Genomic DNA, 16,942 nt, shown 5'->3' with positions numbered 1-16,942 from the left:
GCCTAATTCTGCCTGCCCCATGGGTCACTGGACTGTGCAAGGATCTTATCAACAGAATAAGGGGAAGAGCCTATATAATACAAGGTTGATGTTAATAAAAAGTCTAACGGTCACATATAGAATTCACAAATGTAGTGACACAATTTAAAAAAATAATAGTGACTTAGCTGAAATAGGAGAATCAAGAATTATATTACCATTGATATTTTACAAGAAATAGACACTTTCAACTAATAAAATACTACAATTATACAACTAAGTAATTCAACAGTTAAATATTTTCATTACTTAAAACATGAACTAAACTAAACACAAAACCATTAACAAGAATACATCACATAATTGGAATATATTAATTTATTATAATTAAAATACAATACAGATATTGGCTTCTAGATACTCATTTATTGAATAATTAACCAGTCAACAATATTTTGTTTAAAATTATTGAAAGACATGAGCAGTATCAGGAGGTTTATTGAACAATTTGGAGATATTTATTTTGAAAGAAGTCCTAGTTCAGCTAGGTAGTGTTGCAGAATGTCACTCTTAGTATCAGGAGGTTTATTGAACAATTTGGAGATATTTATTTTGAAAGAAGTCCTAGTTCAGCTAGGTAGTGTTGCAGAATGTCACTCTTAGTATCAGGAGGTTTATTGAACAATTTGGAGATATTTATTTTGAAAGAAGTCCTAGTTCAGCTAGGTAGTGTTGCAGAATGTCACTCTTAGTATCAGGAGGTTTATTGAACAATTTGGAGATATTTATTTTGAAAGAAGTCCTAGTTCAGCTAGGTAGTGTTGCAGAATGTCACTCTTAGTATCAGGAGGTTTATTGAACAATTTGGAGATATTTATTTTGAAAGAAGTCCTAGTTCAGCTAGGTAGCGTTGCAGAATGTCACTCTTAGTATCAGGAGGTTTATTGAACAATTTGGAGATATTTATTTTGAAAGAAGTCCTAGTTCAGCTAGGTAGTGTTGCAGAATGTCACTCTTAGTATCAGGAGGTTTATTGAACAATTTGGAGATATTTATTTTTGAAAGAAGTCCTAGTTCAGCTAGGTAGTGTTGCAGAATGTCACTCTTAGTATCAGGAGGTTTATTGAACAATTTGGAGATATTTATTTTGAAAGAAGTCCTAGTTCAGCTAGGTAGTGTTGCAGAATGTCACTCTTAGTTTTTAAATCTGGTGTTGAGGGAATAAATATCCTGCCTGGTAAACAATTTGTGTATATTAGTTGTTATCACACTTAATACTCAACATTCAACTTTTTTCATAATTTAGATATAATATTTTAGTATTTAATATGTAATATTTAATTGCTAATTGTATGCTGTACTGTGTAAAACAAAATTGAGTATATTACTGATGATTGTCTGGGAACACTCAAATAACATACATAATACAATTTACATATATCTTTAATTATTTTTAAATAATTACAAAGAAGCTGAACCTAAGATCATAGCTATGTATGTATGTGTCAAGAAAAGCAGATACGTTTGTAAACAAGTCCAAAATATTCATTGGCCCGCTGTTAGCAGATCCTGTCAGATCCTGTCAGATTCCTGTCTGTCTGCAGGAACAAACTGAACTATAGACTTGAAAGTTTGCATGCATCTGAATCCGTGGTTCTACTAGGCAAGATCAATTTTGATGAGGTGCAGTTAACCTTGAAACTTAATTCAGCTATAAACTTGAAATTTTTCATATAACATCATTTCTAAATAGGCAAGATCGAATTGGATGATGATTCATGTTCCTCCATTGGTTGTCTCTCATTCTACAAGTAAACAAACCCGACTTCATAATTTTCTATTTTTTTAAGGGGAGTCGGAACGCCCATCTTCCCCATGTTAACAAAGGTACATTTTTCTCAGAAAGTACTTAGGCTACAGTCATAATTTTTTCAACATTTGTTTATTACCTTATTTTGTGTAATCAGACCCAACTTGGATAATTTTCAAAAAGTTTTTCCTAGTGAAAAAATTTTTTTTTCCAAATCAATTTAAAAAATCACGTAATCGTTTAGTAAAAGTTTTATAGCAGCAAAAACTAAGATTGCAAATTGCATGAAATTGGGTCTGATTGTTGGCAATAGCCTATAAATTATGTCCGAAAAATATCAGTACTGTATCTTGAATACTTCCTGAGAAAAATGTACCTTTATGAGAAAAAGGCTAACTTTCCGGAAATCGCATTTATTGTGAAAACAAGACAAAAATGAGGCTCTAGGTCTACGTTTGAAAAGTCCTGGGCCATACTGGGGGTCCATCTGCTTAATCATCCTTTTCATTTTGAACCATTCTTCTTTTTCTTCTTTCTTGTCTGGCTTCTTTCATTATTCCTTCCGCAGCTTTCTCACTTTTCCTCTGTCGCAATTCATCAATTCCGCGCAAAGCACTCACTGACCTATCACATAAACTTAGTCCAAGCTTCTGGAAAACTTCAAGTTTGCCACTATTTCCATCATTGAACGAAATAACAGCATCATATACACTAAGTTTCAACGTATCCAGCCTTACGAAGACCCGTTTTGGAATTTTGGCCCATACCACATTGTTGAAGCTCTCGTTTGGATTCTGCGTATGTCCGTGTAAACATTATTTTAACAACTCAGAATTTGTTAGTGCCCTGTAGATGTATTTTATTTCTAACATTATCTCTTGAGGTAGGCTATCTTTGTGGTCATAAAACTGTACCCTGAGCCTTAGCCTTCTCATAACCACACCACGAGTCTACGCCTTTCGGACACAAACAGTGTTGAGGATTTTCATTAGTGGAGAGTTTATGAAAGTAGGTGGCCCGAATATTTTTCTTCATTTCTTCTACATTCTTTACACCTCTTCTTATTGCAAGGCCATAATATGTTTGTAATTTTTCTATTTGGGCGTCTGTTAATCTTTTCTTTCCCCCAAGCACCTTACCGTCACCTAATTTTATTTTTATTTATTTATTTCACAACAAACATAGGCTAATAGGAAAATCAGATGTCAAGTAACATCAGAGGTAACACAGAGTAAGAATCAAGTCATAGAGGTCCAAACTTCTCTGTGTATAGAGAAGTGTGCACTATACAATGTGCTGAAAGAAGTGGTCAGCTTTCTCAACGCGTTTACCGACCAAAAACAGCTGACATACCTCTAGTTTTTATTTAATTTTGAAACTTAGGAATAAGATACAACTGTGAGAGTTATATTTTTTTAAAGGGAATAAAATAACAAATCAAAATAACAAATAAAAAAAAATTGTATAAATTTTATTTTTTTTGCGTTCCGACTCCCCTTAACGGTTAGTAGAGTACAAAGATAATGTAAGTGCCTTTACATAATCAAAACATTTGTTCTAAAACTTCCAAACTTAAACTTAAAATTGACTTAAATGTTAAAAATAAAAACAAATCAATTATATTAGTTTACTGTCTAGTTCACTTTCATATGATAAAAAAGGAAAAATCTAAAGTGCTAAAATCCAAACATAAGGTTTTTAGCTCCATGTGTTTAATAATTATTACACCAATAATGTATTAAAATTAACTGATTCTACATTTTAGCACTCATAGTTTACAGTAGTTAATAATTATGTTGTTAACAAGGATGTAACACAGACCTAATATCAAACACTTGATATGGTACCAACAACAGTTTATGTATTTAGGTGAGAAGATGGCCTTGGTGAGAGCAGAGCACCTGGGCGGAACAACATAATCAATCAGTTGTGTAAGTTTCATATTTTATAATAATATAACAATCCAACTGTAGAATATAACACTTGTCAATCTATTAACTTTAAAAGATTAGTTAAATACGTCCTTTTAATCTTTCAAGAAACAACAATTATGTTTAGAAGAATATTTTGAAATTACATGATTATAAAAAAAAATTATTTTTCAATTTATCCGTTTACATTTAATTTTTTTTTTATTGCCATGAAATGACTTTAATAATAAACAGATAGTAATATTTGTGGTCATATATTAAAAAATAAATGCTGTGCAAACAATAAAATATTTTGGAATTTTTGGACATTTAAAAAATAATACTTGTTTTTGTGCACAAATAACATAAAAGACCATGTACAATGTTGTTGCTTTTATTTTATTTCAACTTTATTTCTCTATATAGAAATACAATATAACATGTATATATATATATATATATATATATATATATATATATATATATGTACATGTATATGAGCAAGATTTCTCAGAATAAATATTCTTTCCAAAACATTAAACATTTGAAACATATTTTTTTCTCTTGTAATACACTATGATTGTTTTGGTAATTTATTAATTATTTATATTTAAATTAATTGCAGAATTGAATTTTTGCTTAAGTGTTATAACAATATTAGTCCAACCACTATAAACAAACTCCCACTTGAATAACGAATGTATAAAATCAGGGAGTGTTTGTTTGTATAAAAGTACGTAAAAACTTTGTTCTTACGTACTTTTTAATAATTGTAATTTTTAATTTATTTATTTATGGATAGCTGCCTTTGTCCCCCATACGATATATATAGGGAGTGTTTGTTTACAAACACAAATCAGAAGACAACAGTTGTGCGAAAGCTATAAGTCAGGCATTATAGATTATCTGGTGGCCAGACATTGCAATATAAAGCAAGGCTGTACAAAGCAACCATATTAGCAAGTTACAAAAATTCAACCTAAGAACAATAGAAAATATTAAAACATAAAAAGTTAGACCAAAATTGACATAATATTTTGGTATAATGCATTTTACTTTAACAGCTTGAAATATTTTTCCACATTTATTTCATAGTTTTCTCATTGATTTGATCAATATTTCAAAACATTCTGATGAAAATCGAGTTAACAAAAAACATTTAGATAGCACTGTACTTGTCTTGGAACAGATCTATAATAAAACTTTTAGGTCCAGACTAGCATTCACGGAACCATTACATGATACAAGGCTAATGGGTTAAATAATTCATACCCACAACTGTGCTTGCTACTTGCAAAATATATATATATATATATATATATATATATATATATATATATATATATATATATTATAGTAGCCCTATAAAGTGAATTTATAACTTGAATATATAATATATTCATTTACTCTTTAGTTTTTTGATTATGCGTGTGATCCTTCCATAAATTTTATTGATGTTTAAAATATACATAATGTAAATCACAATATCATTAGAAATTATTTTTTTAAAGATTGGGCTGATTTTATTACAATTTCTATTAATGACAGTACTGTGTAGATTGAAATTGTAATATTTGTAAGCAGTGAAGCTTTTAAGAACGTTTTACAGACTATTCAGTTTAATAATTTATTGTTTTACAGTATTAGTCAAAACCGAAAGAGTCCATGTTAATTTCTTCAATACATGACACGATTATATTCAGTACTGGATTTACCACCATACTGACTATGGCTCGGCTTAGGGCTGTGGGTTTAGAGAGACCGCACAAGGTATCATACATATACATGGAATTTGAATACATAGTCTATCAGGTGGTGACATATAGGTTCTCCCACAACTCTCTTCATGTCATCCTGTAACATGGCTTTAAAATTTTTAACAAGAAATTTTTGACAGTGAAAATACTATGGTCTCAAGTGCAAGAGCATTCAACCGGAAATTGAGAGATGTGAATTTAAACCCCACCTTGCACCATACTTTTCATTGCATATAATTTGTTTTCGATTCAATTTACAAATCCAAGGTTATCACAAGATATTTTTCCATATATAAGTCAATAAATCGTTAACAATCAAATGGACACAACACAGCTGAGGAATTTGATTATCATTGATTATTGTGCAGTACTAAAGAGATTATCCCATGGCAACACCACCCTAAGCAGTCCGCAGGGTCAAACATGCAGGTTCTGGTCTCAGTAAATGAATGAAACAAGTTCAATGAAATCTGTGCTAAAAATTAAATAGGGTTTTACAAAATTAGGTGCCTAAAAATATGATTTTAAGAGCTCCAAAACCGATACTGAAGCCAAATAAAGGTTAATTTGGCAATTTAATAGCAACTTTATTTCATACAATTTTAAAATAACATACTGAAAAACAGTACAATTAAAACTATCTTATATAAAAATTTGGTCTTTATCGGATCGCATTTGCTTCCAATGAATGTTAAAGACGTAGTTTGGTTGTAAAGCGCCAAAACCCGTACTCTTTCTCGTTGTTATCGATATAAAAAACTGGACGTTAATGTTTGTAAGTTATTTGCCTTATTTATTTATACTTCTAAAAATAAATAAATAAGCTAAATTTAATGTCCTATTAACTCCCGTTATTGTAGATCTACTAGTTAGCTTGTGGTTAACATTCAAACTTCAGGTATCTAAACTTAGGAGTGGTGTGAGGAAGTAACAAAATTGTAGCTTCGTCATACCACCACCCAATAAAAAATTACAAATAGAATTTGTTAGTTACACGTGCCCAATTGTCAGTTTTTTTTCACAGTTATAAGGCTCTAAGTAACATCACAAAGTCACATACAACCCTACTATTTTCATCAAATTAATTATAATGCATTGTGTTTTAACCCAAAGGGTTATAGGCTATGTAGGACACCTATTATATTTATTCTTCAGAATGATTAATGCTAAATATCTATGACTACTGTTTAATATATAGATACTCTACAAAACTATTTATTAAACCAAAGCAGTACAAAGAATTAGAGGTGTAAAATTTTAAACTTTGAATATCTCATTACAACAGAAAAGTCACTTGCTACATACTCTTTATTAACGTGAAACAGATAGAAGATATACTTATAGTTTTAGGTTCAAAATATATTTCAAAGACCTTACAAAATCACGCTGTTCATTCTATGAACTTTATATGAGAAATTAATCTAATAATATGTCATCACAAGTAAATTAACTTAACTAATCACAATTTAAAATTCATATAACACAAAGGGGAGAGCGGGCTACACAAAACACTTTGTTAGGGCATCATAATAATTATGTAAATCCCGCACTGCTTATGTTTCATAAACTTACTTATCTTTGTTTTATCGTTCTGTTCAGATAGCAGTGTTGTGTTAACATCAATTTTACACTTGATAATTGTGTGATAAAAGTCAAAACGCCTTACTGCACATAATACACATTCCAAACTGTCAATTAGGCAAGCATAAAAAATACAAGGTTACAAGTACTGTTTCATTCATTGTAGTAGTAAATTTTACTAAAGTTGAGATTCCAATGTTTGTTAATGATCTCAAAACAGATGAATATTATGCCATTAATTCGGCTTTTATCAAACAAAGTATAAAATCGGCGTAAACATTAAAAACATTTTTTAAGAGAAATGTAAGCCTATATAGAGGAATTTTTCTACACAGAAGACATATAGATTGTACAACAGGCAAACAAAAATATCATTCCATATACAAATTCTCCTAAATGCCAAAGTAAAATATTTAAAACTGCACAATATATTTTATTTATTTTATATTATATTTAGCCAGAACCAAGCAATTTTGTGAAGTGGAGTGTGGATTCTTCAGGCATATGTCATCATTACTTTGTGGACCACGCAACAATGCTTCACAATTTAGTTCACTGTCCAAAAGCTTTGGTTGAAAGTTAAGGATCGCGACACAACAAAACAATTTTTAATTCCTAGAAAAGCTTAAGTCTTAGAATTGCCAAAAGGAATCAAGAATCCACAGACAGTCCAGTAGGTGGTGTTTGTTAGACTAGATGACTTCATTCCAAACTTGCCTCTATATACATAAAATGTTCATTAGTGCCGTTTATTCTAAAACATAATTCAATACCTCACTATCATCATAATATATGTCGTACATGAACAAAAATGTTTAACCTTTTTATAAAAACCCATTTCATTTAATCCAAAACTTGTAACCAATGAATGTCATCTCTAGGCATGTCCTTCACTGTGCCATATCACGGTACACATGCAAAGTATGTGACATACAGCAATGGATGGCCAAACACGTACTTCTTGTAACTGCGGTACACACGCAGTTATTCAAGTTAAATCAATGGCGGCTCACCTATGCCACACTTGAGCTCACAATATACTCAAGGTCACTGAGATACTACAATGCTGGTTCATCGTGCAAGTCTTCAAAATACTGTAATTCCGGCCACCTCGACCGTACCATACTTAGTCTAACAGAACAAGAGTGGGTTTTCAGTGTTTAGCCATGTCGTCCCACACGTGACTCACTAGAAAGTGCTGATTGAGATCAGCGCCGGTTGGTTTGTACCGTGAGCGGTACAAGAGTTTTTAGAATTCAGTCATGGCTTCCCGACGTGCTAAACATATTTGATCCCATGATACAACCATGGGTCTGGAGATATCAGTCCCTGCACGTAATCCAATACGGTATTCACACTTTTTTCAAAGACTAACGGGGATTCAAATTCACATCCTATAATTGTGGAAATATTCCAATTTATTTGCATTTCCGAACCCGCCTTACCTTTCAAACGTCATCTTTTTTAGATACATTATTTAGATTTTATATGTGATATTTTTTTATTGTTTAAATTGTTTTTATATATCTCTAAAATTTTATTTACAGAACTTAAATGGTTTATATATATATAAAATATTGTGAAAAATTCAATACTTTAAGTTTTTCTGGTAAATCATATATATTTTTAGGGTAAATTGTTTAAACTCAATTTTAAGTTTTTTCACTAAAAATAAGATATTTTTCTTGTATTCTGATTCAATAACTTTAAATCAGAATATTAATGAATTAAGTCTATTTTAATCATCTAACTTGAGCCAACTTTAATTCAAATAAGTTTCACGATAAAGCAAATAAGTTCATTTCTATTGCACCTACATTTCCATCACAATAATTTTATAGATCACTTAATCTTGTTATAAATTTCATATTTTTATTGTAAAATATTGTATTAATTTATTACTTTTTTATTGTTATGAAATATAAGTAAACCGTTTAGCCCAAGGTAAATGGGATAGAGCACCTTCACTTATAAGATGGCAATACTATTGAAAGAATCTGCTCTGTATCTGTTGCAGTCCAACCGTGCCAGCTGACACACATTACCACGTTTGATAGCTCACATACAGATAACAGCTTGTGCTACTCACCAGAGTGGCATGTAATGACTACGAACACGACACTTCCACTTCGTCCACTGCCTATTACTGCTACATTATGTGTCCGGGAGTTCAAGTACAAAATCTTACAAAATTTCATATAACCGAGTTTAAATAAACATTTAATTTCTGTTGGTTTAGTTATTGACGAAGTATAAGTAAACATTAGATATTGATTTGTTACAAATCAATAACTCTTTGTTTGAAGTTTATTTTTTATGTGATTTTGATTTGTTTGAAATCAATAATATTTAGCTTGATTAGATTTTCTTTATGAAGCAGCTGTAAACTTTTTAAACAAACCGTTTAAACAATATTTTAGAAAGTATCATAATTATTACCCATTGAAACGAATAATAATATTAACAATTAAAAATTGTGTACTTGGTTATTTTAATGAAGCTGTTAGTAAGCATGTTAAAAGTTACCCGAGCAAAAGAAAGTTAATGGAATTTTCTTTCCTTCTTAAAACTGGAATATTTTTTTGTTTTGTTTTTTTTTTAATAAACCTTCTATGTTCAGTGCATTTATATTAAAAAACAATACAAATTATGTTATATGTATAAGAAAACGTTACTATAAGTAATGTGAATTTTTTATTTAATAAATTGCAATATGTAAACCACATCCACTTAGGCACAATTGAATTATAATAACTATAAAAATGAACTTGTTTTGTAAGAAAATATATTTAAGGTTGTAAGTACACATTGAAAATTGTTATTTTTATATAATTTTCACGTTGAAAGTTTTATTTCTGTACCATTATAAAAATTATACTGTATGTTTATTCTTCATGTTATAGTAAATAAATTGTATCTTCAAATTTGAATCTAAGAATTTGAAAAGAATATTTTACGCAGCTAAAGTGTACTCGTTAACATTTGTAAACCCAACAACAGCCACTACAAAACAACACTGCTACAGGCAATGAAACCAATGGCTGCTGGGTAGAAAGTTCCTGCTGCATTCCCTCCATGCCCAGCACAGGTCTATCCTCCTATCAGTTGATAAGAAGTATTACTATTATCTATCTTTTGCTCCGGCTAGATGGAATATTATTACAAAAGACAAGGGAGGGATATATAAAGACTGGCACAGTTGACATTCTGTCTCCATCCATAATGGAGGTAAAAAATTAAATGAGTTCAGCAGACACTAGGAGAATTTAACTTAATCTACAATAATCGGAAACCTTGGTCCTTACTTAGAAAGCACTTTTCTGATAAACCTTTGAAAGAGTGTAGCATAAATCGCTCAGATCCCTGTGACATACATACAGTTATCCAAGTCTGTCTGACAAAGTTAAAAACAACCAAGGGAGTAAAAATTACTATAAACAATCATTGAAGTCTTCAGACATCTTACAGCTGAGGAACTTGATGTGGCTACTTCCGCTTCACCAACCAGGAAAGTAGCCAGCTTGGATATCTTTCCTGAGCTAAATCGGTAGTAAAGTACAAAGATGACATCTTTCCTGAACTAAACTCATAGTAAAGTACAAAGATGACATCTTTCCTGAACTAAACTGGTAGTAAAGTACAAAGATGACATCTTTCCTGGACTAAACTGGTAGTAAAGTACAAAGATGACATCTTTCCTGAACTAAACTCATAGTAAAGTACAAAGATGACATCTTTCCTGAACTAAACTGGTAGTAAAGTACAAAGATGACATCTTTCCTGGACTAAACTGGTAGTAAAGTACAAAGATGACATCTTTCCTGGACTAAACTGGTAGTAAAGTACAAAGATGACATCTTTCCTGGACTAAACTGGTAGTAAAGTACAAAGATGACATCTTTCCTGGACTAAACTGGTAGTAAAGTACAAAGACGACATCTTTCCTGGACTAAACTGGTAGTAAAGTACAAAGACGACATCTTTCCTGAACTAAACTGGTAGTAAAGTACAAAGACGACATCTTTCCTGAACTAAACTGGTAGTAAAGTACAAAGACGACATCTTTCCTGAACTAAACTGGTAGTAAAGTACAAAAGACGACATCTTTCCTGAACTAAACTGGTAGTAAAGTACAAAGATGACATCTTTCCTGGACTAAACTGGTAGTAAAGTACAAAGATGACATCTTTCCTGGACTAAACTGGTATTAATGTACGAAGATGGCTACTCACCGTCTTTAATTCCGTACTGTCAAGTAGTGAATTACTTGCAGCTTTAAAAACGTCTCTCTAACAATTGTTGCAGTACCAGAGGCAGGAAAGAAACCAGTTCGTCAACAATATTTTTATTTAAATTACTCCAAAAAGCTTAGTCACAATAGCTACATAGTGCAGTCAGTACAGAGTCTGTAAAGAGAGCAGTGCTTAGAAGTTAGTCTTATGCGTGGAGTTTTACAAGAATATTTTAGTTGTTGAAATTTACCAGTAAAATCTAGAAGTGTTTAGATAAAAGAGCAATAACACATAATGATAGACAAAAATATAAATTTGATGGTGGACTAAATACCACTATTTCAGAATAAACCAGAACTAGTAATATAAAATATTTTTATTCTGCACAGCCATTGGTTGTCCTGTAAGACAGGCCACATGTACATGCTCAGCCTCTGTCATGCATTGAGCCCTAAGTACTGTGAGAAAGGCCATACAGAAATATCATGTCCTGATCCAGTTTGCAAGTTTAGTCCATCATAAAAAATCTCCTAATTGTGAATTACCAGACCTTAACTAGTTATATTTCGCTCACTACGCAATGGATTAAATTCTTTCACAATTGAGCTTTTAAAAATGTATTTCAATGGAAATAAAATAAATAAACAATGTCTTTTTTTAAGTTACAACAATAAAATTCAGTTACTGATTTCAAATACAATAATCAGTTGAATGGAATTATTCATCAGTATTGCAAATTGCAAACAACTAAGAAAGGGTCTCTAAAAATTGTATAATTAAATAGTAGAATTGTAATTTTCCAACAGTATGTACATAACTTAATCAGGGGTAAAAATGTTTATTCTCTCAAGAATCGGTTGATAATATTGATAAAATAAATACTAAAGGATCCTTATGTCAATGTATTAAAATTTAAAATCCAATTGGTCAAAAATTTACAGTAATATAAATAAATTAGTAATATTAAATATCAAAGGCTATTTTAATGAAAAACGTCTTTATTAGAGAGCCGAGATAGGACTTTCTATCCTCTTTGCCACTAAACCTATAAAAAAAATGTCACTGGTTAAAAAGGTTAATTGTAAGAACATCAGTACAACTGCACTTAAAATTTTAAACGGTGATACCAAGTTATTACCGTGGTTTTTTTGTCAAAAAATTTAAAATAGATTGTCGATTTTTAAATACATTTATGGAAAAATTTTTTTTATTTGGTGCCAACAAAAATTGTTGTCGCTGACCAAAAATGTGTAGTATTCTCTATTATTAGTCAAAAATGTATTATATTTGAATCTGTAGTAATTTTAGCATATTGAAAATTCAGTTTTTTTGGCGTGCTAAAACACTAATAAAACCAAAACCAAAACTTTATTTCTTAAAACAGGCCATGTTTATTGTAGATGAAAGATTATGGAGGAAGCACATTTTTAATACAAAAATAACAATACCAAATCCACTGTCACTGGCACTTGATAATATGAAAGAATCCACTTCACTAACCCAAGGAAGTGAAATCAATTTTACTTTTTGAAACAGTAATGCATAAAATGACTTCCTAATTAGAATTATGAATTTGACAATAAAATATTGGTAACTGTATTGTGATAAGAAAGTACATAAAATTAAACAGAAAATATTGTTTTCTGAGGAGTGTCAAATAAAAATATTTTTCTGATGTATAATAGTGATTTTTACTAGTCTTTTATAAAGGTGTACTTTAACTTCCTCAGATGAACCTCTATCCAGATTTTACAAATAAACTGAGGAAACAATTTTGGAACTTATAGTATACCAAGTATTGTGATACTATCCAGTTTCTTAGTAAAATATGAGATAGGAAATAAAAGATTATTACTTCCCGTACTTAATGCTTTGTATAACCCATGGTCTGGTTACAAATTATAATAAAATATTGCGATATTTGCCCCCAAGTATAAAAGTGGTAAATTTTAAATGATAAGCGCATTTTAAATAAAATTTAAGAACAAGGTTCTCACAATTTATGCATATTTTTATTTGTGTGCAATTATACTGAATATCTTATATGGCTACTCTAATTATTATAATGAAGGTGTTATTAATCAAAGATTTTTCAGACTTGAATGGATACCACCTTTACATTTTAAGATACTCTGCATTGATACAGAGATTGTCTGTTATTTGTGAATTCTAAGACAGTATTTACTTATAATCAGAAATATGTAAGTGGTTCACCTTTTAGAACGTTTTACACAGTTCGGCTCATGAACTTGTAAAAAGCATTAATGTGAGCATCATGTCCACTTTGGGTAGAATTAGTTAATCAATTAGCTTACTTGTTTATAAAACCTCTGAGCTTCACAGTAAACCTATCTTATTTTTGAGGCCAAAGAAAAATTTCAATTTGTCTGTCTGTCTGTCTCTGCATGATATCTAGAGAACAAACTGACCTATAAACAATTTTGCATTTAGGTCATTTTTATACAGGCAACTGACCTATAGACTTCAAATGTTCAATGAAGCTTCATTTAAGGAACATCAAGTTTGATAATGGTGCATATCACTTCATGGGATTAGGCTGAGCATTAGTTAACTTTTTCACATTGGTCTTATGGGTAAGCACGGTGGCAATGAGAAAATCAAGAAATCAAGAATCTTTATTGTTGTCCCACTTAAAAGTATTAACAATGTCAGAGCTGGTATGAGTTAGACCACATCAATTGTCACATTTCTTATAACTAATTAAAATTCCTTAAAACTAGTTTAAAATTCAACATTCAATGTTATTAAAATCACTTAAATAAACTTCCTCAACTGAATAAAAGGCTTTCACTTTTAGCCACTTAATTAACATATTCTTAAAGTTCTTAGTGCTCATTGTTTTGGCGTTGAGAGGTAACTTATTAAATAGTTTTGTACCAATGTAGATATAGCTATGTTGGGATTTGCTCAGCCTAGTATATTTCACATCAATTAAGTTTACAGATCTGGTATTATAAGAATGTACAGAGTTTCTTAGGCTAAACGAAGTCAGATTTTCTTTGATAAAAACCAGGCTTTGCAAAATGTAAATACTTGGCAGCGTTAGTATGCCTAGCTCTATAAAAAAAAGTTTACAAGAATCTGTTTCACTTATGTTCACAAGGCATCGAATAGCTTTTTTTTGACATTTAAATACTTCCTTTGCACCAGCAGAGCTGCCCCAAAGAATAGTGCCATACAAAAGGTGAGAGTGAAAAAGTGAAATGTAGAAATCGTAGAATATATGAATTTGCAAACAGACAGTACAATCATATGACAGGTGGATTAGTTGATAAGACTTTTGTTACATTCTATAAGGTCATTTGATATCCCAATGTATCAGTTTATTCGATATATAAGATAAAGTTCGATGATGGTGTATGACCCTCAATGGGATTTGGCTTGAACATTGATGAAGATAATATCTCAAGAATGAAGCTTTATGATATTTAAATATGTTTTGCCAGATTGTGTGTCGTCTGTGGGACATCTTAGGTATGAAATGAGCTGCACTGTAGATTTGAAACTTCGAAATGCAACTTCAGCGAAACCTGTTCATATGGTCTTGCGTACCTTGTTCATATGAAGAAGAAGCCAGATTTCAAGTTTGAAAAGTAGAGTGTATGTTTTTGTGTAAAACAATGATAACAAATGTCCATGAAAATTCTGGTTGTCACACATCCTCCAGTCTTCTCTAAAGACCAACACAATTAAATATAAATTTTAAATAAAGAATCCAAATGCTGTGTTATCCTAAAATATACAATTTGCTTAACTGATGACTAACTAATCAAAATATTCAGATGAGCATTTGATTATGCTGAGGTGAGAAAGCCACTAGACACGTCCCTGTGATTTCCATGCCATTAGATGACTGTGTGCACCATTGCTTTGGATTCAGTCAGGAACTGAAGGTCACTTGTGAATGAGACACGTGCAAAGTGTGCTAATTGGACAACTGCCATATACTTCGGTGTCCTAACCTTCTCTTCACGCATAAATATTCTTTTTAGACACCATAAAAACGGTATATAAAGTCCTAGACAGTATTTTACTAATCTTTGCTCTAGTGATGACTGATCATTAGTTGACATGTTTTATAATGTTTTGATGAGCTTCTTCCTTTTTCTACATGAACAATGTAGAATGAAAAGGATCTTAAGTTTAGTTTCCAAATTTTACCAACTTTAGCCTCTTATAAACAGAAATTGGAACACTTTTTTGTAAATGACATTTTACATCTTACGATATAATTAACAATTCCTGCACACCAAAAGTGAAATGTCTAGAACATCATCTTCTAATTCACTCCAAAATAGTAGTGACGTTACAAAATATCTTCTGTTTAGTATTTCCGTAATTATTTTTATAGTTCCATTTTAGTCCCATTTAAATAACAAGATTTTTATAAGAAAATTATTAGCATGAAACAAAACTGTATATTTTTTCATTATGAATAAAATAGAAAGAGAATAACCGAAACATGAAATCATTCTAACACTAGCACTTGTAATGTTCAGATACAGGTAGCATACAGGTTAAGACAACTATGCAGTTACCAATGTAAACTATCAGCTGATTCTAATCTTTAACAAACATGAAGTCTCTTACCCATGTAAACCATTGGTCAACCGAAACTGGCCAAAATAGCCTACTGTCTGTGTTCTGTAGTCACATTACTTTACTATGCTAGTCCTATAGTGTGCCATGGTCATGGTAAGGACAGAACTTATCTGTTTGAATAACTCTTTAACTCTACCTCAACTGTGTTTGCAAGTGTAATGCCCAGCATGCAGCATTATTCATGAAATTGTTTAGAGAATGATATCTGTACATTCAATCTTTTATTTTAATAAGAAAAATAACTATGCAACACTTAAACCAATAACAAACTTTTACCTGAAATATAACAATTCTAATTAAGTACTATTAAACAAAAATTAATTTTTAAGAAACTACGTTCGCAATTTTTTTTAAATACAGTCGACTCTCGATAACTCGAACCTCGATAAGTCGAATTCTTTGATAACTCGAATTTTTTTCCGTTCCCTTGAGAAAACCTGCCTAAGTCGAAAAAAAAAACCATGCGTAACTCGAATTAATTTTGCACCCGAATTTTACCTCAATAACTTGAAGTGATAGAAAATTTACCTCTATAACTCGAAGTTCAGTAGATAAGTCTAAGTCTTTAAATACACTACCTCTACAACTCGAAATTTTCAGATCAACCCTCGCTAACTCGAAGCTGAACTAGAACTAACCCATGAACTAGAACCAAGACTTCCTAACGCTGAAGCTGAGTGGATCGTCATGATAAATAACGAGCTCCCGAATTTAGACTTTGATGATTTTGCAAATGTCGACGAGGGTGTTTCAGTCTACAGATCATTATCGGACCAAGACATCATCGCAACTGTAACAAGTGAAGACGTCCTCTCTGATGATGACAATGACGACGGCATGGAGCAACCACCAGACATCACAACCAAGGAAAGCCAAGGCCGCAGTGAACACTTTACGTAGCTACTTAGAACAATCAAGTGATGTACCAGACAACGTGTTCTCTGCTGTTGTTGTTATTGAGAACATTATATACTTAAATTTTGAAAAAAGCCTTAGACAGACGAAGATTACGGATTATTTTCAAATTTGAATTTTAAGTACGTATGAATT

The 16,942-nt window shown here is 31.2% G+C and overlaps 1 protein-coding gene across 1 annotated transcript in view; it reads right to left on the bottom strand.

Annotated features, from left to right (window-relative positions):
• The window catches only part of LOC124364903 (transmembrane protein 268-like), a 32,301-nt gene that overhangs the window by 14,774 nt on the left and 585 nt on the right, over window positions 1-16,942 (bottom strand).

This window comes from Homalodisca vitripennis, chromosome 6 (genome assembly GCF_021130785.1).
Source record: "Homalodisca vitripennis isolate AUS2020 chromosome 6, UT_GWSS_2.1, whole genome shotgun sequence".
In the NCBI taxonomy this organism is placed as follows: domain Eukaryota; kingdom Metazoa; phylum Arthropoda; class Insecta; order Hemiptera; family Cicadellidae; genus Homalodisca; species Homalodisca vitripennis.
Note: the sequence above shows the minus strand (reverse complement) of the source record. Positions and strands in the feature narration are given on the sequence as shown.